The sequence below is a fragment of the Canis lupus genome, chromosome 3, assembly GCF_003254725.2.
Source record: "Canis lupus dingo isolate Sandy chromosome 3, ASM325472v2, whole genome shotgun sequence".
NCBI classification, from domain to species: domain Eukaryota; kingdom Metazoa; phylum Chordata; class Mammalia; order Carnivora; family Canidae; genus Canis; species Canis lupus.
This window is the reverse complement of record NC_064245.1, coordinates 35,647,535-35,674,947: the sequence shown is the minus strand read 5'-3', so window position 1 is coordinate 35,674,947 and position 27,413 is coordinate 35,647,535. Positions and strand designations below refer to the sequence as shown.

Below are 27,413 nucleotides of genomic sequence, written 5' to 3'. Positions count from 1 at the left end.
AGGGGCAATGGCTCCCCAAAAATATTGCCCATGCCTCTTGGTCAGGTGCATGGCTCTGGATGGTCTCCAGGGTGTTGGAGGGTGCTGAGGCCACGGGGAGACGCTATGAGCTGTTCAGCCTTCATAGTTCAATTTACCAGGAGGCTGAGAAAGTGCTTGGATCGATGGTGACTCCCTCAATCTGCATTCCTTGGAAAAGCTGAACAAAATGAGTGAGCACTCCCTACCATCGTTCTCATCGAAACTGAGGTCCAGCACGTTGTCTCTCCCAGGGAAGGAAGGAGTGAGGGACAGCTTCACCTTGGTCATGCCACACGTTTGCAACCACCACCACCAACAACAACGCCATCTCTACCCAAGGGCGTTGGGATCAGGGAGCCTGGCAGAGGGCTGAGGGCCCAGAAAACGTGTGCCCTCCTTTGGTGGGAGTCCATGACAAGTTGGTCCTCTGTGGTATGGTTGGTTTTTGATGGTGTCTCAGACAGCCCTCAGCCAAGCGGTAGGAGTTGCGTTAGGCCAGGTTGGGAGGGACTTGAGAGTGTCTGTGTTGGAGCAAGTCAGCCAGTCTGATGATTGAGCCAAAGCTCCTGGCGGTGTGCTCAGTGCCTCCCTTTCAGGGCCGGGCGCCACCAGTGTACAGGTGGACTCCCATCCGGGCAAGCGGGAATCTTTGCCTGAGGCCTCTGACTTGAGTTCTCAATGAGAGCTGAACAGGGTTGGGGGAAGACAGAAAAGGCACTGGGTAGAGCTGATGCATTTGACAATGCCTGAATAAATCTGAGACCAGGTAAGGACAGACACAAAGACTTGCACACACACACGAAAACATACACACACACACATACACAAAAACATACACCCACACACACACAGACGCACACACCACACATGCAAGGGGATCCAGGAGAGTTGTGGTGTACGTTCAAAGCAGGAGTGTTGACGTTCTGCTGGCCACTGGGATGAATGAGAATGGCAATGACTAGGGAGTCCACAGGACAGGTGGGTACAGGAAGCCGGCGGCCTCCCTAAGTTCGTATGGTGTTTTGAAAACCAATGGGTCAGTGCTTGGTGGGCTGTATGGGGCCCCACCACCTTTCCACATGGGCTGTGATTTACAGCCTTAAGAAACCACCTGCTGATGGTGCCGAGAGCCTTATGTGACGAGCCCCTGGCCACTACTTTCCTAAAGAAGGGCTCTCCTGGGCATCTACTCTGTGCCTGTGAGAGGTATGCAGGCCATTGCCATCCTGGCCCTTCTTTGCCGGTTGGCCTTGCAGACACTGACCATGCGGACCTTGCCTCCTGGGTTTGGAGCTCCTGTATAAAGGTGTCACCCAAGGGGGCCCTTAATTCAGTGCTGGGGTGGCTACTTCCTGCTCTGTGACCACAAGACTTTTTTGGGATAGCCTGCAGACCGTGCAGGACAGGCCATAGGGACCCTGATAACAGTCAGGTGTAGCCACATTTCATGGTCATGGAGCTTGGCGCACGTCCTCCTCTTTGTGGGAAGGCACCGGTCCTCCTTTGTATGTGCCTCTCACCTGTGGGACTGTGGCCATGCTTCTGCATCAGAAGCACTGTGTGGCACCTGTGTCTGCCGATGGATTGGCCCTGCCTTGAGTCCCACAATGTGGATGCCTGTGAAGAACATGCCGCATGTTGCTCGTCTCGCGGAGGATCCCAGTCCCTGACACAGGTGTCCTGTTCGAGGGCAGTGGTGACTTTCCCTGCAGGGATGAGGACTCAAAGACATGGTCCTGGAGGCGGCAACCTAATGATGGCACATGTTCCAGAGGCCATGCTCATGAAGCACAATGGCCATGAAAATGTCAGTTCCCTTGACGGTAGCGCCTGTGGTTCCCTTGGTTGTTGCACCTCTCTCAGTGTAGCATGGGCATCACTTGCCTAGGACTGTTGTGCACGCACAACAAGAGCCAAATGATGCTGTGTGCAGTACGGGTCATCTGTCCGACCTTTGTGTGGCCACCTCGCCTCAATAGGTTTTGTGGAGGCCTGAGGTATGAACCCAGGACCTGAGTCATGTTAGCCTGCACAAGGGCTCTTGCCTTGTCCCGTGGTCGATGAGGTTTCATGCTGCACTCCGGACCCAGCCCAGCTAACGGTGTGACCTAGTCTACATCGATGTTACTTTGACAGTCGAAAGTGAGTTTTTGGAGGAGAGTCATTGGGCTATGTATTGCCAGAGGGCTTTGGACACTTGGTGTCTCAGGCCTTGGCAGCCCCGCCCCCCGAGATAAATCCCATATTCTCATGCGATTGCGTGCCAGGGTCTGAGGCCACGAATACCCGGATGGGCCATGTGCTTTGTGGAGATGAACTCCAAACATGAGTACCTGAACCATGGCCAGCCACCCTGCCAGCTTGTCCTGCACACGCACACACGTGCACACCTGCTAATAAACCCATAGAGTCACTCCAATGCACACACACTCAAGCATACCCACAGAGGCCCCTTATAAACAGACGCACTCTCGGCTCCACTCAAAGAATGTGGCCTTACCAGACACATTGTCATGCATTCACAAAGAAATTCCTAGACATACATGAGACAGAGGCACATCACCACATGTGGGATGACGTGGCCCATGGCATCTCACTGAAGAGCAGCTAGCCCTGTGAGACAGAGAGACAGCACAGGCAGATGCAAAGTTTCCCCACAGAACCATTTGGAACGCTCAGGCCACCTGAGTGCCTGGGTGCATTTGTGACATATTCGCCCAATTTTTCCACACTTCCTCAGGTGCGGAGCTGTCGACACAGAGAAGACCTTCCTTTCTAGTGAGGTGTGGCGAGATGATAGTGGGACCTGTGGAAGAAGAGTGGCCCAGGACAGGGAACCTGCACACAGATCACCAGGAGGTAAGCCTTTCATTGTCTCAAAGTGAGCTGATGGGACTAGAAGGTCCTGGGCTGGCCTGAGGCCCTGGCAGTTGCCTTGTGCTCATGGCGAGGGGCGATTGTTACCCCAGAGGATTGCCCATGCCTCTTGCTTAGGGTCATAGCTCTGGATGGTATCCAGGGTGCTAGAGGGTGCTGAGGCAACAGGGAGATCCTATGAGCTGTTCAGCTTGCATCGTTTAATTAACCAGGAGTCCGGGAATGTGCTTGGATTGATGATGACTCCTTCAATCTGCATTCCTTGGAAAAGCTAAACAAAATGAGTGAGAAATCCCTACTGTCGTTCTCACTGAAACTGAGGTCCAGCATGTTGTCTCCCAGGGAAGGAGGAGTGAGGGACAGCTTCACCTTGGTCATGCCACACGCTCACAACCACCACCCCCAACAACACCATCTCCACCCAGGGGCCTTGAGATCAGAGAGCATGGTGGAGGGCTGAGGACCCAGAAAACATGTGCTCTCCTAGGGTGGGTGTCCTCAACTTGGTGGGCCTCTGTGGCATGGCTGAGCTTTGGCAGCATCTCTGACAGCCAGTGCAAAGACAACAGTAAAGTGTTAGGAGTTGCATACGCAGCGTTGGCTGCTCCTCGAGAGTGTCTGTGCCAAAGCACGTCAGCCAGGCCAATGACTGAGCCAGAGATTCTGGCATTGTGTGCGGTGCCCCCATTTTCAGTGCCAGGCATCCTGGGGTTACAGATGGACTCCCGTCCGGGCAAGCTTCAATCTTTGCCTGAGACTTCTGACCCGAGTTCTGAATGAAAGCTGAACAGGGTTGGGGGAAGACAGGAAAGGCACCTGGTAGGGCCGGTGCATTTGACAGCACCTGAATTCATCTCAGGCCAGACAAGGACAGACACACAGACTCACACGCACACACGAAAACAAAAAACACATGCACACACACACAGACGCAAACACCACACATGCAAGGAGGTCCAGGAAATCTCGTGGTGTACGTTCAGGGAAGGATTGTAGCCTCTCTGCTGGCCACTGGGAAGAATGGGAATGGCAGGGCCCAGGGAGTCTAGAGGACAGGTGGGTGCGGGCAGCTGGTGACCTCCCTACACAGGGATGGTGTTTCGAAAACCAGCGGGTCAGTGCTTGGTGGGCTGTGAGTGGCCCCACCACCTTTCCACATGGGCTGCGAGTTACAGCCTGAAGAGGCTGCTGGGCAAGGGGCTGCGGCTCTGTCCAACGTGCTCCTGGCCACTACTTTCCTGAAGAAGGGTTCTCCTGGGCATCTACTCTGTGCCTGTGAGTGGTATTACAGCCATTACCACCCACCGCTAGCTTCTCTGGCTGACTTTGCAGACCCTGGCTGTGCAAACCTTACCTCTTGTGTTGAGGGGCTCCTGCATAAAGGAGTCCACCCAGGGCAGCACGTGATTCAGCATCCGGGATGGCTCCTTCCTGCTCTGTGGGCACAAGACTTCTCTGGGCTATGCTGCAGACCATGCAGGACAGCCACAGGGACCCAATAGTAGTCAGGGAATCCCCATGTCCCGGCCGTGGAAATTGGCCCACATCCTCCTCTTCGTAGGAAGGGCACCAGTCCTCCTTTGAGTGTGCTTCAGGCTTGAGGGACTGTACCCCTGCACCAGAGCCACTCTGTTGAGCCTGTCTTTGCCAATGTTCGGGCCCTACCTTGAGTCCCACATTGTAGATATCTGTGAAGAGCATGCCACGTGTTGCTGTTCTTGCTGAGGATCCCAGCCCCAATGTGAGAGTCCCATTCGAGGTAAGTGGTGACTTTCCCTGCAGTGATGAGGACTCAATGACATGGATCTGGATGCAGCAGCCCGACTGATGGCACGTGTTCCTGGAGTCCGAGCCCATGAATCACAAAGGCTGTGGATATGCCAGTTCCCTTGGCAGTAGTGCATCCACGGTTCAGTTGGCTGTTCATTGGCTCTCAGTGTAGCATGAGCACCACTTGCCTAGGGCTGTTCTGCCGGAACACCAAGAGCCTTATTGTCGTGTCTGCGGGACGGGTTGCCTGGCCGACCTCTGTGTGGCCACCTCGTCTCAATAGGGCTTTGTGGAGGTCTGAGGTGTACAGCCAAGGCTTGCCGGCCTGCATGAGGGCTCGTTGCCTTTCCCTTTGGTCACTGAAGTTTCGTGCTCTGTCCCGGACCTGGCTCAGCTAACGGAATGACCTAGGCCACATCGACATCGCTTTGAAGGTCGAATGTGGGTTTTCTGAGGGGAGTCATTGTGCTGTGCATTGCCAGAGGGCTTTGGACACATAGTGTCTAATGCCTTGGCGGTCTCCCACAGGGTCAATCGCGTCATCTCGTGCCACTGCATGCCAGGGTCAGAGGCCATGGTTCCCAGATGCGCCATGTGCTTTGCGGAGATGAACTCCAAACATGAGACCCTGAGTCATGGCTGGCCAACCTGCCAGGCTGCCCTGCAAATGCACTTACGTGCCAAACTGCTAATAAATCCATAGAGTCACACTGATGCAACACACTGAAACACCCACACAGTGGGCCACAGACAGGCACACAAACAGCCCCACTCATTGCACGTGGGCTACTGGTCACATTGTCACCCACACACAAGGAAATTCCTAGACACACATGAAACAGAGGAACATTGCCATGTGTGGGATGATGTGGGCCCATGCCATCTCACCGATGAGAAGCTAGCACTGTGGGACAGAGGGATAGCACAGGAAGATGCAAAGCTTCCCCATGGAACCCTTCAGAACACTCAAGCCATCTGAGTAACTGGGTGGGTTTGTGACTCATTCACCTGATTTCTCCATACTTCCTCAGGTGCGGCCAACCTGCCAGCCTGCCCTGCACACGCACACATGTGCACACCTGCTTGCTGGTAAACCCATAGAGTCACACTGATGCACACACACTCAAACACAACCACAGAGGGCCCCACACAAACAGACGCATGCACATCCCCACTCATGGCGTGTGGTCTTACCAGAAACATTGTCATATTCTAACAAGGAAATTCCTAGACACACATGAGACAGAGGCACATCCCCTTGTGTGGGATGACGTGGGCCCGTTCCATCTCACTGATGAGCAGCTAGCCCTGTGGGACAGAGGGACAGCACAGGGAGATGCAAAGCTTCCCCCACGGAACCGTTTGGATCGCTCAGGCCACCTGAGCACCTGGGTGGGTACGTCACACATTCGCCTGATTTCTCCACACCTCCTCAGGTGCTGAGGCCTAGCTAGGCTTCCTGTTGACATGGAGAAGACGACCTTCCTTTGCTTTCCATTGTGGTGTGGAGAGATGCTGGCGGGCCCTGTGGAAGAAGAGTGGTCCAGGACGGGGAACCTGCGCACGGATCACCAGAGGTAAGCTTTTGTTGTCTCAAAGTGTACTGATGGCACTAGAAGGTCCTGAGATGGCCTGCAGACCTGCCAGCTGGCTTGTGCTCCTGGCCATGGACGTTGGCTCTCCAAGAAGATTGCCTTTGCCTCTTGCTCAGGGGCATAGCTGTGGATGGTGTCCAGGGTACTGGAGGGTGCTGAGGCCACGGGGAGACCCTATGAGCTGTTCAGCCTGCGTAGTTCAATATACCAGGAGGCCGAGAAAGTGCTTGGATCGATGATGACTCCCTCAATCTGCATTCCTTGGAAAAGCTGAACAAAATGAGTGAGAACTCCCTGCCGTCATTCTCATCGCAACTGAGGTCCAGCACGTTGTCTCCCCCAGGGAAGGAAGGAATAAGGGACAGCTTCGTCGTGCCACACGCTAGCAACCACCACCACCACCACCACCACCACCACCACCATCTCCACCCAAGGACCCTGGGATCAGAGTGCCTGGCGGAGGGCTGAGGGCCTAGAAACCGTGTGCTCTGCTTGGGTGGGAGTCCTCGACTTGGTGGTCCTCCATGACATGTCTGGGCTTTGGTGGCGTCTCAGACAGCCAGCAGCCAAGTGATAGGAGTTGCGTTAGGCGGCTTTGGCAGGGTCTTGAGAGCATCTATGTCAGAGTACATCGGCCAGGCCAAAGATTGAGCCAGTTCTCCTGCTGGTGTGTGGTGCCCCCCTTTCAGGGCCAGGTGCCGCCGGTGTACAGGTGGACTCCCGACCGGGCAAGGAGCAATCTCTGTCCCAGGCCTCTGTCCCACGTTCTCAGCTGAGCGCTGAACAGGGTTGCGGGAGGACAGGAAAGACACCAGATGGGATCGGTGCATTTGATAGAGCCGTAATTCATCTGAGGCCAGACAAGGACAGAGACACACAACTCGCACGCGCACACGAATACACATACAAACATACAGAAGGACACACACAGTCACACACACGCTCACACACTCATAGTCGCATGCACAGGCATGCAAACACAAACACACACACACAAACACGAACAGACACACCAGGAAGTCCAGGAGAGCTCATGGTGTACGTTCAGGGCAGGAGTGTAGAAGCTTTGCTGGCCACTGGGAAGAATGGGAATGGCAGGGCCAAGGGCGTCCGGAGGAAACGTGCGTGCGGGCAGGGCAGCTGACGGCCTCCCTACCCCTGGATGGTGTTACGAAAACCAACGGGTCAGAGCTTCGTGGGCTGTTTGCGGCCCCACCACCTTCCCCCATGGGCTGCGATTTACGGCCTTACGGGGCCGCCTGCCGATGGTGCCGAGGGCTCTGTCCGACCCACCCCTGGCCACGACTTTCCCAAAGAAGGGCTCTCCTGGGTGTCTACCCTGTGCCTGTGATAGCCTTGCCGGCCATTGCCACCCTGGTTGTCCCTCCCTTTGCCAGCTGGCCTTGCATACTTGGCCGTGCAGACCTTGTTTCCTGGCCTGCCGGGCTCCTGCGTGAAGGCATCCACCCAGGGCAGCCCTTGGTCAGCATCCGGAGTGGCTCCTTCCTGCTCCGTGGGCACAAGACGTCTGTGGGCTAGGCTGCAGACTGTGCAGGACAGACCACAGGGACCCGATCGTAGTCAGGTGGAGCCTCGTGTCAAGGCTGTAGGGCTTGGCCCTTGTCCTCCTCTTCATGGGAAGGCACTGGTTCTCCTTTGTATGTGCCTCTCACCTATAGTAATGTGGCCATGCCTCTGCACCAGAGTCTAAACACCACCTGTGTTTAGCCTGTCTCTGCCAATGGACAGGCCCTACCTTGAGTCCCACAGTATAGACGCCTGTGAAGACCATGCCACGTGTTGCTGTTCTTGCTGAGGATCCCAGCCCCTGACGTGGGAGTCCCGTTCGAGGGCAGAGGTGACCTTCCCTGCAGTGATGAGGACTCAGGACATGGACCCGGATGTGGCAGCCTGACTAATGGCAGGTGTTCCCCAGAGGCCGAGCCCATGAGGCACAATGGCCGTTGACATGCCAGGTCCCTTGTCAGTAGCGCTCCCCCGCTTCAGGCGGCTGTTGTTTGGCTTTCAGTGTGGCATGGGCACCACTTGCCTAGGGCTGTTCTGCCCACACGCCAAGAGCCAAATTGTCATGTGCGTGGGACCAGTCACCTGTCCGACCTTCGTGTGGCCACCTCTTCTCATAGGGCTTCGTGAAGGCCTGAGGCGTGCATCCATTCATTATCTGAGGCCCGCTGCCCTCACAGGGCTCATTGCCTTTCCCCATGGTCGCTGAGGTTTCATGCTGCGCCCGGTAACGGCACAGCTAATGGGGCAACGTAATCCACATCGACATCGCTTCGAAGGTGGAAAGTGGGTATTTGGAGGAGAGTCCTTGTGCTGCGCTTTGCCAGAGGGCTTCGGACACGTGGTGTCTCAGGGCTTTGCAACGTCGTCCCCTGAGGTCAGTCACGTCATCTCATGCTATTACGTGCCAGCGTCTGAGGCCATGGATCCCCGGATTGCCCATGTACTTTGCGCTGATGAACTCTAAACGTTAGCTCCTGAGCCACGGATGGCCAGCCTGCCAGCCTGCCAGCCTGCCCTGCACACGCACACATGTGCACACCTGCTTGCTGGTAAACCCATAGAATCACACTGATGCACACACACTCAAACACACCCACAGAGGGCCCCACAGAAACAGACGCATGCACATCCCCACTCATGGCGTGTGGTCTTACCAGAAACATTGTCATATTCTAACAAGGAAATTCCTAGACACACATGAGACAGAGGCACATCCCCTTGTGTGGGATGACGTGGGCCCGTTCCATCTCACTGATGAGCAGCTAGCCCTGTGGGACAGAGGGACAGCACAGGGAGATGCAAAGCTTCCCCCACGGAACCGTTTGGATCGCTCAGGCCACCTGAGCGCCTGGGTGGGTACGTCACACATTCGCCTGATTTCTCCACACCTCCTCAGGTGCTGAGGCCTAGCTAGGCTTCCTGTTGACATGGAGAAGAAGACCTTCCTTTGCTTTCCATTGTGGTGTGGAGAGATGCTGGCGGGCCCTGTGGAAGAAGAGTGGTCCAGGACGGGGAACCTGCGCACGGATCACCAGAGGTAAGCTTTTGTTGTCTCAAAGTGTACTGATGGCACTAGAAGGTCCTGAGATGGCCTGCAGGACCTGCCAGCCGGCTTGTGCTCCTGGCCATGGACGTTGGCTCTCCAAGAAGATTGCCTTTGCCTCTTGCTCAGGGGCATAGCTGTGGATGGTGTCCAGGGTACTGGAGGGTGCTGAGGCCACGGGGAGACCCTATGAGCTGTTCAGCCTGCGTAGTTCAATATACCAGGAGGCCGAGAAAGTGCTTGGATCGATGATGACTCCCTCAATCTGCATTCCTTGGAAAAGCTGAACAAAATGAGTGAGAACTCCCTGCCGTCGTTCTCATCGCAACTGAGGTCCAGCACGTTGTCTCCCCCAGGGAAGGAAGGAGTGAGGGACAGCTTCGTCGTGCCACACGCTAGCAACCGCCACCACCACCACCACCACCACCACCACCACCAGCAACACCACCACCACCATCTCCACCCAAGGGCCCTGGGATCAGAGTGCCTGGCGGAGGGCTGAGGGCCTAGAAACCGTGTGCTCTCCTTGGGTGGGAGTCCTCGACTTGGTGGTCCTCCATGACATGTCTGGGCTTTGGTGGCGTCTCAGACAGCCAGCAGCCAAGTGATAGGAGTTGCGTTAGGCGGCTTTGGCAGGGTCTTGAGAGCATCTATGTCAGAGTACATCGGCCAGGCCAAAGATTGAGCCAGTTCTCCTGCTGGTGTGTGGTGCCCCCCTTTCAGGGCCAGGTGCCGCCGGAGTACAGGTGGACTGCGGACCGGGCAAGGAGCAATCTCTGTCCCAGGCCTCTGTCCCACGTTCTCAGCTGAGCACTGAACAGGGTTGCGGGAGGACAGGAAAGACACCAGATGGGTTCGGTGCATTTGATAGAGCCGTAATTCATCTGAGGCCAATCAAGGACAGAGACACACAACTCGCACGCGCACACGAATACACTTACAAACATACAGAAGGACACACACAGTCACACACACGCTCACACACTCATAGTCGCATGCACAGGCATGCAAACACAAACACACACACACACACACACACACACACACACACACACACACAACAAACACACCAGGAAGTCCAGGAGAGCTCATGGTGTACGTTCAGGGCAGGAGTGTAGAAGCTTTGCTGGCCACTGGGAAGAATGGGAATGGCAGGGCCAAGGGCGTCCGGAGGAAACGTGCGTGCGGGCAGGGCAGCTGACGGCCTCCCTACCCCTGGATGGTGTTACGAAAACCAACGGGTCAGAGCTTCGTGGGCTGTTTGCGGCCCCACCACCTTCCCCCATGGGCTGCGATTTACGGCCTTACGGGGCCGCCTGCCGATGGTGCCGAGGGCTCTGTCCGACCCACCCCTGGCCACGACTTTCCCAAAGAAGGGCTCTCCTGGGTGTCTACCCTGTGCCTGTGATAGCCTTGCCGGCCATTGCCACCCTGGTTGTCCCTCCCTTTGCCAGCTGGCCTTGCATACTTGGCCGTGCAGACCTTGTTTCCTGGCCTGCCGGGCTCCTGCGTGAAGGCATCCACCCAGGGCAGCCCTTGGTCAGCATCCGGAGTGGCTCCTTCCTGCTCCGTGGGCACAAGACGTCTGTGGGCTAGGCTGCAGACTGTGCAGGACAGACCACAGGGACCCGATCGTAGTCAGGTGGAGCCTCGTGTCAAGGCTGTAGGGCTTGGCCCTTGTCCTCCTCTTCATGGGAAGGCACTGGTTCTCCTTTGTATGTGCCTCTCACCTATAGTAATGTGGCCATGCCTCTGCACCAGAGTCTAAACACCACCTGTGTTTAGCCTGTCTCTGCCAATGGACAGGCCCTACCTTGAGTCCCACAGTATAGACGCCTGTGAAGACCATGCCACGTGTTGCTGTTCTTGCTGAGGATCCCAGCCCCTGACGTGGGAGTCCCGTTCGAGGGCAGAGGTGACCTTCCCTGCAGTGATGAGGACTCAGGACATGGACCCGGATGTGGCAGCCTGACTAATGGCAGGTGTTCCCCAGAGGCCGAGCCCGTGAGGCACAATGGCCGTTGACATGCCAGGTCCCTTGTCAGTAGCGCTCCCCCGCTTCAGGCGGCTGTTGTTTGGCTTTCAGTGTGGCATGGGCACCACTTGCCTAGGGCTGTTCTGCCCACACGCCAAGAGCCAAATTGTCATGTGCGTGGGACCAGTCACCTGTCCGACCTTCGTGTGGCCACCTCTTCTCATAGGGCTTCGTGAAGGCCTGAGGCGTGCATCCATTCATTATCTGAGGCCCGCTGCCCTCACAGGGCTCATTGCCTTTCCCCATGGTCGCTGAGGTTTCATGCTGCGCCCGGTAACGGCACAGCTAATGGGGCAACGTAATCCACATCGACATCGCTTCGAAGGTGGAAAGTGGGTATTTGGAGGAGAGTCCTTGTGCTGCGCTTTGCCAGAGGGCTTCGGACACGTGGTGTCTCAGGGCTTTGCAACGTCGTCCCCTGAGGTCAGTCACGTCATCTCATGCTATTACGTGCCAGCGTCTGAGGCCATGGATCCCCGGATTGCCCATGTACTTTGCGCTGATGAACTCTAAACGTTAGCTCCTGAGCCACGGATGGCCAGCCTGCCAGCCTGCCAGCCTGCCCTGCACACGCACACATGTGCACACCTGCTTGCTGGTAAACCCATAGAATCACACTGATGCACACACACTCAAACACACCCACAGAGGGCCCCACAGAAACAGACGCATGCACATCCCCACTCATGGCGTGTGGTCTTACCAGAAACATTGTCATATTCTAACAAGGAAATTCCTAGACACACATGAGACAGAGGCACATCCCCTTGTGTGGGATGACGTGGGCCCGTTCCATCTCACTGATGAGCAGCTAGCCCTGTGGGACAGAGGGACAGCACAGGGAGATGCAAAGCTTCCCCCACGGAACCGTTTGGATCGCTCAGGCCACCTGAGCGCCTGGGTGGGTACGTCACACATTCGCCTGATTTCTCCACACCTCCTCAGGTGCTGAGGCCTAGCTAGGCTTCCTGTTGACATGGAGAAGAAGACCTTCCTTTGCTTTCCATTGTGGTGTGGAGAGATGCTGGCGGGCCCTGTGGAAGAAGAGTGGTCCAGGACGGGGAACCTGCGCACGGATCACCAGAGGTAAGCTTTTGTTGTCTCAAAGTGTACTGATGGCACTAGAAGGTCCTGAGATGGCCTGCGGACCTGCCAGCCGGCTTGTGCTCCTGGCCATGGACGTTGGCTCTCCAAGAAGATTGCCTTTGCCTCTTGCTCAGGGGCATAGCTGTGGATGGTGTCCAGGTTACTGGAGGGTGCTGAGGCCACGGGGAGACCCTATGAGCTGTTCAGCCTGCGTAGTTCAATATACCAGGAGGCCGAGAAAGTGCTTGGATCGATGATGACTCCCTCAATCTGCATTCCTTGGAAAAGCTGAACAAAATGAGTGAGAACTCCCTGCCGTCGTTCTCATCGCAACTGAGGTCCAGCACGTTGTCTCCCCCAGGGAAGGAAGGAGTGAGGGACAGCTTCGTCGTGCCACACGCTAGCAACCGCCACCACCACCACCACCACCACCACCACCACCACCAGCAACACCACCACCACCATCTCCACCCAAGGGCCCTGGGATCAGAGTGCCTGGCGGAGGGCTGAGGGCCTAGAAACCGTGTGCTCTCCTTGGGTGGGAGTCCTCGACTTGGTGGTCCTCCATGACATGTCTGGGCTTTGGTGGCGTCTCAGACAGCCAGCAGCCAAGTGATAGGAGTTGCGTTAGGCGGCTTTGGCAGGGTCTTGAGAGCATCTATGTCAGAGTACATCGGCCAGGCCAAAGATTGAGCCAGTTCTCCTGCTGGTGTGTGGTGCCCCCCTTTCAGGGCCAGGTGCCGCCGGAGTACAGGTGGACTGCGGACCGGGCAAGGAGCAATCTCTGTCCCAGGCCTCTGTCCCACGTTCTCAGCTGAGCACTGAACAGGGTTGCGGGAGGACAGGAAAGACACCAGATGGGTTCGGTGCATTTGATAGAGCCGTAATTCATCTGAGGCCAGACAAGGACAGAGACACACAACTCGTACAAGCACACAAATACACATACAAACATACAGAAGGACACACACAGTCACACACACGCTCACACACTCATAGTCGCATGCACAGGCATGCAAACACAAACACACACACACACACACACACACACACACACACACAACAAACACACCAGGAAGTCCAGGAGAGCTCATGGTGTACGTTCAGGGCAGGAGTGTAGAAGCTTTGCTGGCCACTGGGAAGAATGGGAATGGCAGGGCCAAGGGCGTCCGGAGGAAACGTGCGTGCGGGCAGGGCAGCTGACGGCCTCCCTACCCCTGGATGGTGTTACGAAAACCAACGGGTCAGAGCTTCGTGGGCTGTTTGCGGCCCCACCACCTTCCCCCATGGGCTGCGATTTACGGCCTTACGGGGCCGCCTGCCGATGGTGCTGAGGGCTCTGTCCGACCCACCCCTGGCCACGACTTTCCCAAAGAAGGGCTCTCCTGGGTGTCTACCCTGTGCCTGTGATAGCCTTGCCGGCCATTGCCACCCTGGTTGTCCCTCCCTTTGCCAGCTGGCCTTGCATACTTGGCCGTGCAGACCTTGTTTCCTGGCCTGCCGGGCTCCTGCGTGAAGGCATCCACCCAGGGCAGCCCTTGGTCAGCATCCGGAGTGGCTCCTTCCTGCTCCGTGGGCACAAGACGTCTGTGGGCTAGGCTGCAGACTGTGCAGGACAGACCACAGGGACCCGATCGTAGTCAGGTGGAGCCTCGTGTCAAGGCTGTAGGGCTTGGCCCTTGTCCTCCTCTTCATGGGAAGGCACTGGTTCTCCTTTGTATGTGCCTCTCACCTATAGTAATGTGGCCATGCCTCTGCACCAGAGTCTAAACACCACCTGTGTTTAGCCTGTCTCTGCCAATGGACAGGCCCTACCTTGAGTCCCACAGTATAGATGCCTGTGAAGACCATGCCACGTGTTGCTGTTCTTGCTGAGGATCCCAGCCCCTGACGTGGGAGTCCCGTTCGAGGGCAGAGGTGACCTTCCCTGCAGTGATGAGGACTCAGGACATGGACCCGGATGTGGCAGCCTGACTAATGGCAGGTGTTCCCCAGAGGCCGAGCCCGTGAGGCACAATGGCCGTTGACATGCCAGGTCCCTTGTCAGTAGCGCTCCCCCGCTTCAGGCGGCTGTTGTTTGGCTTTCAGTGTGGCATGGGCACCACTTGCCTAGGGCTGTTCTGCCCACACGCCAAGAGCCAAATTGTCATGTGCGTGGGACCAGTCACCTGTCCGACCTTCGTGTGGCCACCTCTTCTCATAGGGCTTCGTGAAGGCCTGAGGCGTGCATCCATTCATTATCTGAGGCCCGCTGCCCTCACAGGGCTCATTGCCTTTCCCCATGGTCGCTGAGGTTTCATGCTGCGCCCGGTAACGGCACAGCTAATGGGGCAACGTAATCCACATCGACATCGCTTCGAAGGTGGAAAGTGGGTATTTGGAGGAGAGTCCTTGTGCTGCGCTTTGCCAGAGGGCTTCGGACACGTGGTGTCTCAGGGCTTTGCAACGTCGTCCCCTGAGGTCAGTCACGTCATCTCATGCTATTACGTGCCAGCGTCTGAGGCCATGGATCCCCGGATTGCCCATGTACTTTGCGCTGATGAACTCTAAACGTTAGCTCCTGAGCCACGGATGGCCAGCCTGCCAGCCTGCCAGCCTGCCCTGCACACGCACGCATGTGCACACCTGCTTGCTGGTAAACCCATAGAATCACACTGATGCACACACACTCAAACACACCCACAGAGGGCCCCACAGAAACAGACGCATGCACATCCCCACTCATGGCGTGTGGTCTTACCAGAAACATTGTCATATTCTAACAAGGAAATTCCTAGATACACATGAGACAGAGGCACATCCCCTTGTGTGGGATGACGTGGGCCCGTTCCATCTCACTGATGAGCAGCTAGCCCTGTGGGACAGAGGGACAGCACAGGGAGATGCAAAGCTTCCCCCACGGAACCGTTTGGATCGCTCAGGCCACCTGAGCGCCTGGGTGGGTACGTCACACATTCGCCTGATTTCTCCACACCTCCTCAGGTGCTGAGGCCTAGCTAGGCTTCCTGTTGACATGGAGAAGACGACCTTCCTTTGTTTTCCATGGTGGTGTGGAGAGATGCTGGCGGGCCCTGTGGAAGAAGAGTGGTCCAGGACGGGGAACCTGCGCACGGATCACCAGAGGTAAGCTTTTGTTGTCTCAAAGTGTACTGATGGCACTAGAAGGTCCTGAGATGGCCTGCGGACCTGCCAGCCGGCTTGTGCTCCTGGCCATGGACGTTGGCTCTCCAAGAAGATTGCCTTTGCCTCTTGCTCAGGGGCATAGCTGTGGATGGTGTCCAGGGTACTGGAGGGTGCTGAGGCCACGGGGAGACCCTATGAGCTGTTCAGCCTGCGTAGTTCAATATACCAGGAGGCCGAGAAAGTGCTTGGATCGATGATGACTCCCTCAATCTGCATTCCTTGGAAAAGCTGAACAAAATGAGTGAGAACTCCCTGCCGTCGTTCTCATCGCAACTGAGGTCCAGCACGTTGTCTCCCCCAGGGAAGGAAGGAGTGAGGGACAGCTTCGTCGTGCCACACGCTAGCAACCGCCACCACCACCACCACCACCACCACCACCACCAGCAACACCACCACCACCATCTCCACCCAAGGGCCCTGGGATCAGAGTGCCTGGCGGAGGGCTGAGGGCCTAGAAACCGTGTGCTCTCCTTGGGTGGGAGTCCTCGACTTGGTGGTCCTCCATGACATGTCTGGGCTTTGGTGGCGTCTCAGACAGCCAGCAGCCAAGTGATAGGAGTTGCGTTAGGCGGCTTTGGCAGGGTCTTGAGAGCATCTATGTCAGAGTACATCGGCCAGGCCAAAGATTGAGCCAGTTCTCCTGCTGGTGTGTGGTGCCCCCCTTTCAGGGCCAGGTGCCGCCGGAGTACAGGTGGACTGCGGACCAGGCAAGGAGCAATCTCTGTCCCAGGCCTCTGTCCCACGTTCTCAGCTGAGCACTGAACAGGGTTGCGGGAGGACAGGAAAGACACCAGATGGGTTCGGTGCATTTGATAGAGCCGTAATTCATCTGAGGCCAATCAAGGACAGAGACACACAACTCGCACGCGCACACGAATACACTTACAAACATACAGAAGGACACACACAGTCACACACACGCTCACACACTCATAGTCGCATGCACAGGCATGCAAACACAAACACACACACACACACACACACACACACACACACAACAAACACACCAGGAAGTCCAGGAGAGCTCATGGTGTACGTTCAGGGCAGGAGTGTAGAAGCTTTGCTGGCCACTGGGAAGAATGGGAATGGCAGGGCCAAGGGCGTCCGGAGGAAACGTGCGTGCGGGCAGGGCAGCTGACGGCCTCCCTACCCCTGGATGGTGTTACGAAAACCAACGGGTCAGAGCTTCGTGGGCTGTTTGCGGCCCCACCACCTTCCCCCATGGGCTGCGATTTACGGCCTTACGGGGCCGCCTGCCGATGGTGCCGAGGGCTCTGTCCGACCCACCCCTGGCCACGACTTTCCCAAAGAAGGGCTCTCCTGGGTGTCTACCCTGTGCCTGTGATAGCCTTGCCGGCCATTGCCACCCTGGTTGTCCCTCCCTTTGCCAGCTGGCCTTGCATACTTGGCCGTGCAGACCTTGTTTCCTGGCCTGCCGGGCTCCTGCGTGAAGGCATCCACCCAGGGCAGCCCTTGGTCAGCATCCGGAGTGGCTCCTTCCTGCTCCGTGGGCACAAGACGTCTGTGGGCTAGGCTGCAGACTGTGCAGGACAGACCACAGGGACCCGATCGTAGTCAGGTGGAGCCTCGTGTCAAGGCTGTAGGGCTTGGCCCTTGTCCTCCTCTTCATGGGAAGGCACTGGTTCTCCTTTGTATGTGCCTCTCACCTATAGTAATGTGGCCATGCCTCTGCACCAGAGTCTAAACACCACCTGTGTTTAGCCTGTCTCTGCCAATGGACAGGCCCTACCTTGAGTCCCACAGTATAGACGCCTGTGAAGACCATGCCACGTGTTGCTGTTCTTGCTGAGGATCCCAGCCCCTGACGTGGGAGTCCCGTTCGAGGGCAGAGGTGACCTTCCCTGCAGTGATGAGGACTCAGGACATGGACCCGGATGTGGCAGCCTGACTAATGGCAGGTGTTCCCCAGAGGCCGAGCCCGTGAGGCACAATGGCCGTTGACATGCCAGGTCCCTTGTCAGTAGCGCTCCCCCGCTTCAGGCGGCTGTTGTTTGGCTTTCAGTGTGGCATGGGCACCACTTGCCTAGGGCTGTTCTGCCCACACGCCAAGAGCCAAATTGTCATGTGCGTGGGACCAGTCACCTGTCCGACCTTCGTGTGGCCACCTCTTCTCATAGGGCTTCGTGAAGGCCTGAGGCGTGCATCCATTCATTATCTGAGGCCCGCTGCCCTCACAGGGCTCATTGCCTTTCCCCATGGTCGCTGAGGTTTCATGCTGCGCCCGGTAACGGCACAGCTAATGGGGCAACGTAATCCACATCGACATCGCTTCGAAGGTGGAAAGTGGGTATTTGGAGGAGAGTCCTTGTGCTGCGCTTTGCCAGAGGGCTTCGGACACGTGGTGTCTCAGGGCTTTGCAACGTCGTCCCCTGAGGTCAGTCACGTCATCTCATGCTATTACGTGCCAGCGTCTGAGGCCATGGATCCCCGGATTGCCCATGTACTTTGCGCTGATGAACTCTAAACGTTAGCTCCTGAGCCACGGATGGCCAGCCTGCCAGCCTGCCAGCCTGCCCTGCACACGCACGCATGTGCACACCTGCTTGCTGGTAAACCCATAGAATCACACTGATGCACACACACTCAAACACACCCACAGAGGGCCCCACAGAAACAGACGCATGCACATCCCCACTCATGGCGTGTGGTCTTACCAGAAACATTGTCATATTCTAACAAGGAAATTCCTAGACACACATGAGACAGAGGCACATCCCCTTGTGTGGGATGACGTGGGCCCGTTCCATCTCACTGATGAGCAGCTAGCCCTGTGGGACAGAGGGACAGCACAGGGAGATGCAAAGCTTCCCCCACGGAACCGTTTGGATCGCTCAGGCCACCTGAGCGCCTGGGTGGGTACGTCACACATTCGCCTGATTTCTCCACACCTCCTCAGGTGCTGAGGCCTAGCTAGGCTTCCTGTTGACATGGAGAAGACGACCTTCCTTTGTTTTCCATGGTGGTGTGGAGAGATGCTGGCGGGCCCTGTGGAAGAAGAGTGGTCCAGGACGGGGAACCTGCGCACGGATCACCAGAGGTAAGCTTTTGTTGTCTCAAAGTGTACTGATGGCACTAGAAGGTCCTGAGATGGCCTGCGGACCTGCCAGCCGGCTTGTGCTCCTGGCCATGGACGTTGGCTCTCCAAGAAGATTGCCTTTGCCTCTTGCTCAGGGGCATAGCTGTGGATGGTGTCCAGGTTACTGGAGGGTGCTGAGGCCACGGGGAGACCCTATGAGCTGTTCAGCCTGCGTAGTTCAATATACCAGGAGGCCGAGAAAGTGCTTGGATCGATGATGACTCCCTCAATCTGCATTCCTTGGAAAAGCTGAACAAAATGAGTGAGAACTCCCTGCCGTCGTTCTCATCGCAACTGAGGTCCAGCACGTTGTCTCCCCCAGGGAAGGAAGGAGTGAGGGACAGCTTCGTCGTGCCACACGCTAGCAACCGCCACCACCACCACCACCACCACCACCACCACCAGCAACACCACCACCACCATCTCCACCCAAGGGCCCTGGGATCAGAGTGCCTGGCGGAGGGCTGAGGGCCTAGAAACCGTGTGCTCTCCTTGGGTGGGAGTCCTCGACTTGGTGGTCCTCCATGACATGTCTGGGCTTTGGTGGCGTCTCAGACAGCCAGCAGCCAAGTGATAGGAGTTGCGTTAGGCGGCTTTGGCAGGGTCTTGAGAGCATCTATGTCAGAGTACATCGGCCAGGCCAAAGATTGAGCCAGTTCTCCTGCTGGTGTGTGGTGCCCCCCTTTCAGGGCCAGGTGCCGCCGGAGTACAGGTGGACTGCGGACCGGGCAAGGAGCAATCTCTGTCCCAGGCCTCTGTCCCACGTTCTCAGCTGAGCGCTGAACAGGGTTGCGGGAGGACAGGAAAGACACCAGATGGGTTCGGTGCATTTGATAGAGCCGTAATTCATCTGAGGCCAGACAAGGACAGAGACACACAACTCGTACGCGCACACAAATACACATACAAACATACAGAAGGACACACACAGTCACACACACGCTCACACACTCATAGTCGCATGCACAGGCATGCAAACACAAACACACACACACACACACACACACACACACACAACAAACACACCAGGAAGTCCAGGAGAGCTCATGGTGTACGTTCAGGGCAGGAGTGTAGAAGCTTTGCTGGCCACTGGGAAGAATGGGAATGGCAGGGCCAAGGGCGTCCGGAGGAAACGTGCGTGCGGGCAGGGCAGCTGACGGCCTCCCTACCCCTGGATGGTGTTACGAAAACCAACGGGTCAGAGCTTCGTGGGCTGTTTGCGGCCCCACCACCTTCCCCCATGGGCTGCGATTTACGGCCTTACGGGGCCGCCTGCCGATGGTGCCGAGGGCTCTGTCCGACCCACCCCTGGCCACGACTTTCCCAAAGAAGGGCTCTCCTGGGTGTCTACCCTGTGCCTGTGATAGCCTTGCCGGCCATTGCCACCCTGGTTGTCCCTCCCTTTGCCAGCTGGCCTTGCATACTTGGCCGTGCAGACCTTGTTTCCTGGCCTGCCGGGCTCCTGCGTGAAGGCATCCACCCAGGGCAGCCCTTGGTCAGCATCCGGAGTGGCTCCTTCCTGCTCCGTGGGCACAAGACGTCTGTGGGCTAGGCTGCAGACTGTGCAGGACAGACCACAGGGACCCGATCGTAGTCAGGTGGAGCCTCGTGTCAAGGCTGTAGGGCTTGGCCCTTGTCCTCCTCTTCATGGGAAGGCACTGGTTCTCCTTTGTATGTGCCTCTCACCTATAGTAATGTGGCCATGCCTCTGCACCAGAGTCTAAACACCACCTGTGTTTAGCCTGTCTCTGCCAATGGACAGGCCCTACCTTGAGTCCCACAGTATAGACGCCTGTGAAGACCATGCCACGTGTTGCTGTTCTTGCTGAGGATCCCAGCCCCTGACGTGGGAGTCCCGTTCGAGGGCAGAGGTGACCTTCCCTGCAGTGATGAGGACTCAGGACATGGACCCGGATGTGGCAGCCTGACTAATGGCAGGTGTTCCCCAGAGGCCGAGCCCGTGAGGCACAATGGCCGTTGACATGCCAGGTCCCTTGTCAGTAGCGCTCCCCCGCTTCAGGCGGCTGTTGTTTGGCTTTCAGTGTGGCATGGGCACCACTTGCCTAGGGCTGTTCTGCCCACACGCCAAGAGCCAAATTGTCATGTGCGTGGGACCAGTCACCTGTCCGACCTTCGTGTGGCCACCTCTTCTCATAGGGCTTCGTGAAGGCCTGAGGCGTGCATCCATTCATTATCTGAGGCCCGCTGCCCTCACAGGGCTCATTGCCTTTCCCCATGGTCGCTGAGGTTTCATGCTGCGCCCGGTAACGGCACAGCTAATGGGGCAACGTAATCCACATCGACATCGCTTCGAAGGTGGAAAGTGGGTATTTGGAGGAGAGTCCTTGTGCTGCGCTTTGCCAGAGGGCTTCGGACACGTGGTGTCTCAGGGCTTTGCAACGTCCCCTGAGGTCAGTCACGTCATCTCATGCTATTACGTGCCAGCGTCTGAGGCCATGGATCCCCGGATTGCCCATGTACTTTGCGCTGATGAACTCTAAACGTTAGCTCCTGAGCCACGGATGGCCAGCCTGCCAGCCTGCCAGCCTGCCCTGCACACGCACACATGTGCACACCTGCTTGCTGGTAAACCCATAGAATCACACTGATGCACACACACTCAAACACACCCACAGAGGGCCCCACAGAAACAGACGCATGCACATCCCCACTCATGGCGTGTGGTCTTACCAGAAACATTGTCATATTCTAACAAGGAAATTCCTAGACACACATGAGACAGAGGCACATCCCCTTGTGTGGGATGACGTGGGCCCGTTCCATCTCACTGATGAGCAGCTAGCCCTGTGGGACAGAGGGACAGCACAGGGAGATGCAAAGCTTCCCCCACGGAACCGTTTGGATCGCTCAGGCCACCTGAGCGCCTGGGTGGGTACGTCACACATTCGCCTGATTTCTCCACACCTCCTCAGGTGCTGAGGCCTAGCTAGGCTTCCTGTTGACATGGAGAAGACGACCTTCCTTTGTTTTCCATGGTGGTGTGGAGAGATGCTGGCGGGCCCTGTGGAAGAAGAGTGGTCCAGGACGGGGAACCTGCGCACGGATCACCAGAGGTAAGCTTTTGTTGTCTCAAAGTGTACTGATGGCACTAGAAGGTCCTGAGATGGCCTGCGGACCTGCCAGCCGGCTTGTGCTCCTGGCCATGGACGTTGGCTCTCCAAGAAGATTGCCTTTGCCTCTTGCTCAGGGGCATAGCTGTGGATGGTGTCCAGGGTACTGGAGGGTGCTGAGGCCACGGGGAGACCCTATGAGCTGTTCAGCCTGCAGTAGTTCAATATACCAGGAGGCCGAGAAAGTGCTTGGATCGATGATGACTCCCTCAATCTGCATTCCTTGGAAAAGCTGAACAAAATGAGTGAGAACTCCCTGCCGTCGTTCTCATCGCAACTGAGGTCCAGCACGTTGTCTCCCCCAGGGAAGGAAGGAGTGAGGGACAGCTTCGTCGTGCCACACGCTAGCAACCGCCACCACCACCACCACCACCACCACCACCACCAGCAACACCACCACCACCATCTCCACCCAAGGGCCCTGGGATCAGAGTGCCTGGCGGAGGGCTGAGGGCCTAGAAACCGTGTGCTCTCCTTGGGTGGGAGTCCTCGACTTGGTGGTCCTCCATGACATGTCTGGGCTTTGGTGGCGTCTCAGACAGCCAGCAGCCAAGTGATAGGAGTTGCGTTAGGCGGCTTTGGCAGGGTCTTGAGAGCATCTATGTCAGAGTACATCGGCCAGGCCAAAGATTGAGCCAGTTCTCCTGCTGGTGTGTGGTGCCCCCCTTTCAGGGCCAGGTGCCGCCGGAGTACAGGTGGACTGCGGACCGGGCAAGGAGCAATCTCTGTCCCAGGCCTCTGTCCCACGTTCTCAGCTGAGCGCTGAACAGGGTTGCGGGAGGACAGGAAAGACACCAGATGGGTTCGGTGCATTTGATAGAGCCGTAATTCATCTGAGGCCAGACAAGGACAGAGACACACAACTCGTACGCGCACACAAATACACATACAAACATACAGAAGGACACACACAGTCACACACGCTCACACACTCATAGTCGCATGCACAGGCATGCAAACACAAACACACACACACACACACACACACACACACACACAACAAACACACCAGGAAGTCCAGGAGAGCTCATGGTGTACGTTCAGGGCAGGAGTGTAGAAGCTTTGCTGGCCACTGGGAAGAATGGGAATGGCAGGGCCAAGGGCGTCCGGAGGAAACGTGCGTGCGGGCAGGGCAGCTGACGGCCTCCCTACCCCTGGATGGTGTTACGAAAACCAACGGGTCAGAACTTCGTGGGCTGTTTGCGGCCCCACCACCTTCCCCCATGGGCTGCGATTTACGGCCTTACGGGGCCGCCTGCCGATGGTGCCGAGGGCTCTGTCCGACCCACCCCTGGCCACGACTTTCCCAAAGAAGGGCTCTCCTGGGTGTCTACCCTGTGCCTGTGATAGCCTTGCCGGCCATTGCCACCCTGGTTGTCCCTCCCTTTGCCAGCTGGCCTTGCATACTTGGCCGTGCAGACCTTGTTTCCTGGCCTGCCGGGCTCCTGCGTGAAGGCATCCACCCAGGGCAGCCCTTGGTCAGCATCCGGAGTGGCTCCTTCCTGCTCCGTGGGCACAAGACGTCTGTGGGCTAGGCTGCAGACTGTGCAGGACAGACCACAGGGACCCGATCGTAGTCAGGTGGAGCCTCGTGTCAAGGCTGTAGGGCTTGGCCCTTGTCCTCCTCTTCATGGGAAGGCACTGGTTCTCCTTTGTATGTGCCTCTCACCTATAGTAATGTGGCCATGCCTCTGCACCAGAGTCTAAACACCACCTGTGTTTAGCCTGTCTCTGCCAATGGACAGGCCCTACCTTGAGTCCCACAGTATAGACGCCTGTGAAGACCATGCCACGTGTTGCTGTTCTTGCTGAGGATCCCAGCCTCTGACGTGGGAGTCCCGTTCGAGGGCAGTGGTGACCTTCCCTGCAGTGATGAGGACTCAGGACATGGACCCGGATGTGGCAGCCCGACTAATGGCAGGTGTTCCCCAGAGGCCGAGCCCGTGAGGCACAATGGCCGTTGACATGCCAGGTCCCTTGTCAGTAGTGCACCCCCGCTTCAGGCGGCTGTTGTTTGGCTCTCAGTGTAGCATGGGCACTACTTGCCTAGGGCTGTTCTGCCCACACGCCAAGAGCCAAATTGTCATGTGTGTGGGACCAGTCACCTGTCCGACCTTCGTGTGGCCACCTCTTCTCATAGGGCTTCGTGAAGGCCTGAGGCGTGCATCCATTCATTACCTGAGGCCCGCTGCCCTCACAGGGCTCATTGCCTTTCCCCATGGTCGCTGAGGTTTCATGCTGCGCCCGGTAACGGCACAGCTAATGGGGCAACGTAATCCACATCGACATCGCTTCGAAGGTGGAAAGTGGGTATTTGGAGGAGAGTCCTTGTGTTGCGCTTTGCCAGAGGGCTTCGGACACATGGTGTCTCAGGGCTTTGCAACGTCCCCTGAGGTCAGTCACGTCATCTCATGCTATTACGTGCCAGCGTCTGAGGCCATGGATCCCCGGATTGCCCATGTACTTTGCACTGATGAACTCTAAACGTTAGCTCCTGAGTCACGGATGGCCAGCCTGCCAGCCTGCCAGCCTGCCCTGCACACGCACACATGTGCACACCTGCTTGCTGGTAAACCCATAGAATCACACTGATGCGCACACACTCAAACACACCCACAGAGGGCCCCACAGAAACAGACGCATGCATATCCCCACTCATGGCGTGTGGTCTTACCAGAAACATTGTCATATTCTAACAAGGAAATTCCTAGACACACATGAGACAGAGGCACATCCCCTTGTGTGGGATGACGTGGGCCCTTTCCATCTCACTGATGAGCAGCTAGCCCTGTGGGACAGAGGGACAGCACAGGGAGATGCAAAGCTTCCCCCACGGAACCGTTTGGATCGCTCAGGCCACCTGAGCGCCTGGGTGGGTACGTCACACATTCGCCTGATTTCTCCACACCTCCTCAGGTGCTGAGGCCTAGCTAGGCTTCCTGTTGACATGGAGAAGACGACCTTCCTTTGTTTTCCATGGTGGTGTGGAGAGATGCTGGCGGGCCCTGTGGAAGAAGAGTGGTCCAGGCCGGGGAACTTGCGCACGGATCACCAGAGGTAAGCTTTTGTTGTCTCAAAGTGTACTGATGGCACTAGAAGGTCCTGAGATGGCCTGCGGACCTGCCAGCCGGCTTGTGCTCCTGGCCATGGACGTTGGCTCTCCAAGAAGATTGCCTTTGCCTCTTGCTCAGGGGCATAGCTGTGGATGGTGTCCAGGGTACTGGAGGGTGCTGAGGCCACGGGGAGACCCTATGAGCTGTTCAGCCTGTGTAGTTCAATATACCAGGAGGCCGAGAAAGTGCTTGGATCGATGATGACTCCCTCAATCTGCATTCCTTGGAAAAGCTGAACAAAATGAGTGAGAACTCCCTGCCGTCGTTCTCATCGCAACTGAGGTCCAGCACGTTGTCTCCCCCAGGGAAGGAAAGAGTGAGGGACACCTTCGTCGTGCCACACGCTAGCAACCGCCACCACCACCACCACCACCACCACCACCACCAGCAACACCACCACCACCATCTCCACCCAAGGGCCCTGGGATCAGAGTGCCTGGCGGAGGGCTGAGGGCCTAGAAACCGTGTGCTCTCCTTGGGTGGGAGTCCTCGACTTGGTGGTCCTCCATGACATGTCTGGGCTTTGGTGGCGTCTCAGACAGCCAGCAGCCAAGTGATAGGAGTTGCGTTAGGCGGCTTTGGCAGGGTCTTGAGAGCATCTATGTCAGAGTACATCGGCCAGGCCAAAGATTGAGCCAGTTCTCCTGCTGGTGTGTGGTGCCCCCCTTTCAGGGCCAGGTGCCGCCGGAGTACAGGTGGACTGCGGACCGGGCAAGGAGCAATCTCTGTCCCAGGCCTCTGTCCCACGTTCTCAGCTGAGCGCTGAACAGGGTTGCGGGAGGACAGGAAAGACACCAGATGGGTTCGGTGCATTTGATAGAGCCGTAATTCATCTGAGGCCAGACAAGGACAGAGACACACAACTCGTACGCGCACACAAATACACATACAAACATACAGAAGGACACACACAGTCACACACGCTCACACACTCATAGTCGCATGCACAGGCATGCAAACACAAACACACACACACACACACACACACACACACACACACACAACAAACACACCAGGAAGTCCAGGAGAGCTCATGGTGTACGTTCAGGGCAGGAGTGTAGAAGCTTTGCTGGCCACTGGGAAGAATGGGAATGGCAGGGCCAAGGGCGTCCGGAGGAAACGTGCGTGCGGGCAGGGCAGCTGACGGCCTCCCTACCCCTGGATGGTGTTACGAAAACCAACGGGTCAGAACTTCGTGGGCTGTTTGCGGCCCCACCACCTTCCCCCATGGGCTGCGATTTACGGCCTTACGGGGCCGCCTGCCGATGGTGCCGAGGGCTCTGTCCGACCCACCCCTGGCCACGACTTTCCCAAAGAAGGGCTCTCCTGGGTGTCTACCCTGTGCCTGTGATAGCCTTGCCGGCCATTGCCACCCTGGTTGTCCCTCCCTTTGCCAGCTGGCCTTGCATACTTGGCCGTGCAGACCTTGTTTCCTGGCCTGCCGGGCTCCTGCGTGAAGGCATCCACCCAGGGCAGCCCTTGGTCAGCATCCGGAGTGGCTCCTTCCTGCTCCGTGGGCACAAGACGTCTGTGGGCTAGGCTGCAGACTGTGCAGGACAGACCACAGGGACCCGATCGTAGTCAGGTGGAGCCTCGTGTCAAGGCTGTAGGGCTTGGCCCTTGTCCTCCTCTTCATGGGAAGGCACTGGTTCTCCTTTGTATGTGCCTCTCACCTATAGTAATGTGGCCATGCCTCTGCACCAGAGTCTAAACACCACCTGTGTTTAGCCTGTCTCTGCCAATGGACAGGCCCTACCTTGAGTCCCACAGTATAGACGCCTGTGAAGACCATGCCACGTGTTGCTGTTCTTGCTGAGGATCCCAGCCTCTGACGTGGGAGTCCCGTTCGAGGGCAGTGGTGACCTTCCCTGCAGTGATGAGGACTCAGGACATGGACCCGGATGTGGCAGCCCGACTAATGGCAGGTGTTCCCCAGAGGCCGAGCCCGTGAGGCACAATGGCCGTTGACATGCCAGGTCCCTTGTCAGTAGTGCACCCCCGCTTCAGGCGGCTGTTGTTTGGCTCTCAGTGTAGCATGGGCACTACTTGCCTAGGGCTGTTCTGCCCACACGCCAAGAGCCAAATTGTCATGTGTGTGGGACCAGTCACCTGTCCGACCTTCGTGTGGCCACCTCTTCTCATAGGGCTTCGTGAAGGCCTGAGGCGTGCATCCATTCATTACCTGAGGCCCGCTGCCCTCACAGGGCTCATTGCCTTTCCCCATGGTCGCTGAGGTTTCATGCTGCGCCCGGTAACGGCACAGCTAATGGGGCAACGTAATCCACATCGACATCGCTTCGAAGGTGGAAAGTGGGTATTTGGAGGAGAGTCCTTGTGTTGCGCTTTGCCAGAGGGCTTCGGACACATGGTGTCTCAGGGCTTTGCAACGTCCCCTGAGGTCAGTCACGTCATCTCATGCTATTACGTGCCAGCGT

General features: G+C 57.1%; 9 non-coding genes across 9 annotated transcripts; all 9 read left to right on the top strand.

The window, feature by feature from the left end:
• The first annotated feature begins 158 nt into the window (after positions 1-158).
• Positions 159-253, top strand: LOC118354377 (small nucleolar RNA SNORD116). Its single transcript, XR_004814807.1, has one exon. It is a non-coding gene; the product is annotated as a small nucleolar RNA SNORD116 (small nucleolar RNA).
• A 2,875-nt stretch (positions 254-3,128) lies between these two features.
• On the top strand, positions 3,129-3,223 carry LOC118354379 (small nucleolar RNA SNORD116). Its single transcript, XR_004814809.1, has one exon. It is a non-coding gene; the product is annotated as a small nucleolar RNA SNORD116 (small nucleolar RNA).
• Positions 3,224-6,492: 3,269 nt separating this feature from the next.
• LOC118354366 (small nucleolar RNA SNORD116) lies at positions 6,493-6,587 on the top strand. The gene has a single exon (XR_004814796.1). It is a non-coding gene; the product is annotated as a small nucleolar RNA SNORD116 (small nucleolar RNA).
• A 2,988-nt stretch (positions 6,588-9,575) lies between these two features.
• Positions 9,576-9,670, top strand: LOC118354373 (small nucleolar RNA SNORD116). The gene has a single exon (XR_004814803.1). It is a non-coding gene; the product is annotated as a small nucleolar RNA SNORD116 (small nucleolar RNA).
• Positions 9,671-12,701: 3,031 nt separating this feature from the next.
• Positions 12,702-12,796, top strand: LOC118354372 (small nucleolar RNA SNORD116). Its single transcript, XR_004814802.1, has one exon. It is a non-coding gene; the product is annotated as a small nucleolar RNA SNORD116 (small nucleolar RNA).
• A 3,028-nt stretch (positions 12,797-15,824) lies between these two features.
• Positions 15,825-15,919, top strand: LOC125754900 (small nucleolar RNA SNORD116). Its single transcript, XR_007409999.1, has one exon. It is a non-coding gene; the product is annotated as a small nucleolar RNA SNORD116 (small nucleolar RNA).
• Positions 15,920-18,942: 3,023 nt separating this feature from the next.
• On the top strand, positions 18,943-19,037 carry LOC118354370 (small nucleolar RNA SNORD116). The gene has a single exon (XR_004814800.1). It is a non-coding gene; the product is annotated as a small nucleolar RNA SNORD116 (small nucleolar RNA).
• A 3,019-nt stretch (positions 19,038-22,056) lies between these two features.
• On the top strand, positions 22,057-22,151 carry LOC118354371 (small nucleolar RNA SNORD116). Its single transcript, XR_004814801.1, has one exon. It is a non-coding gene; the product is annotated as a small nucleolar RNA SNORD116 (small nucleolar RNA).
• Positions 22,152-25,169: 3,018 nt separating this feature from the next.
• On the top strand, positions 25,170-25,264 carry LOC118354369 (small nucleolar RNA SNORD116). Its single transcript, XR_004814799.1, has one exon. It is a non-coding gene; the product is annotated as a small nucleolar RNA SNORD116 (small nucleolar RNA).
• The last annotated feature ends 2,149 nt before the right edge of the window (positions 25,265-27,413 follow it).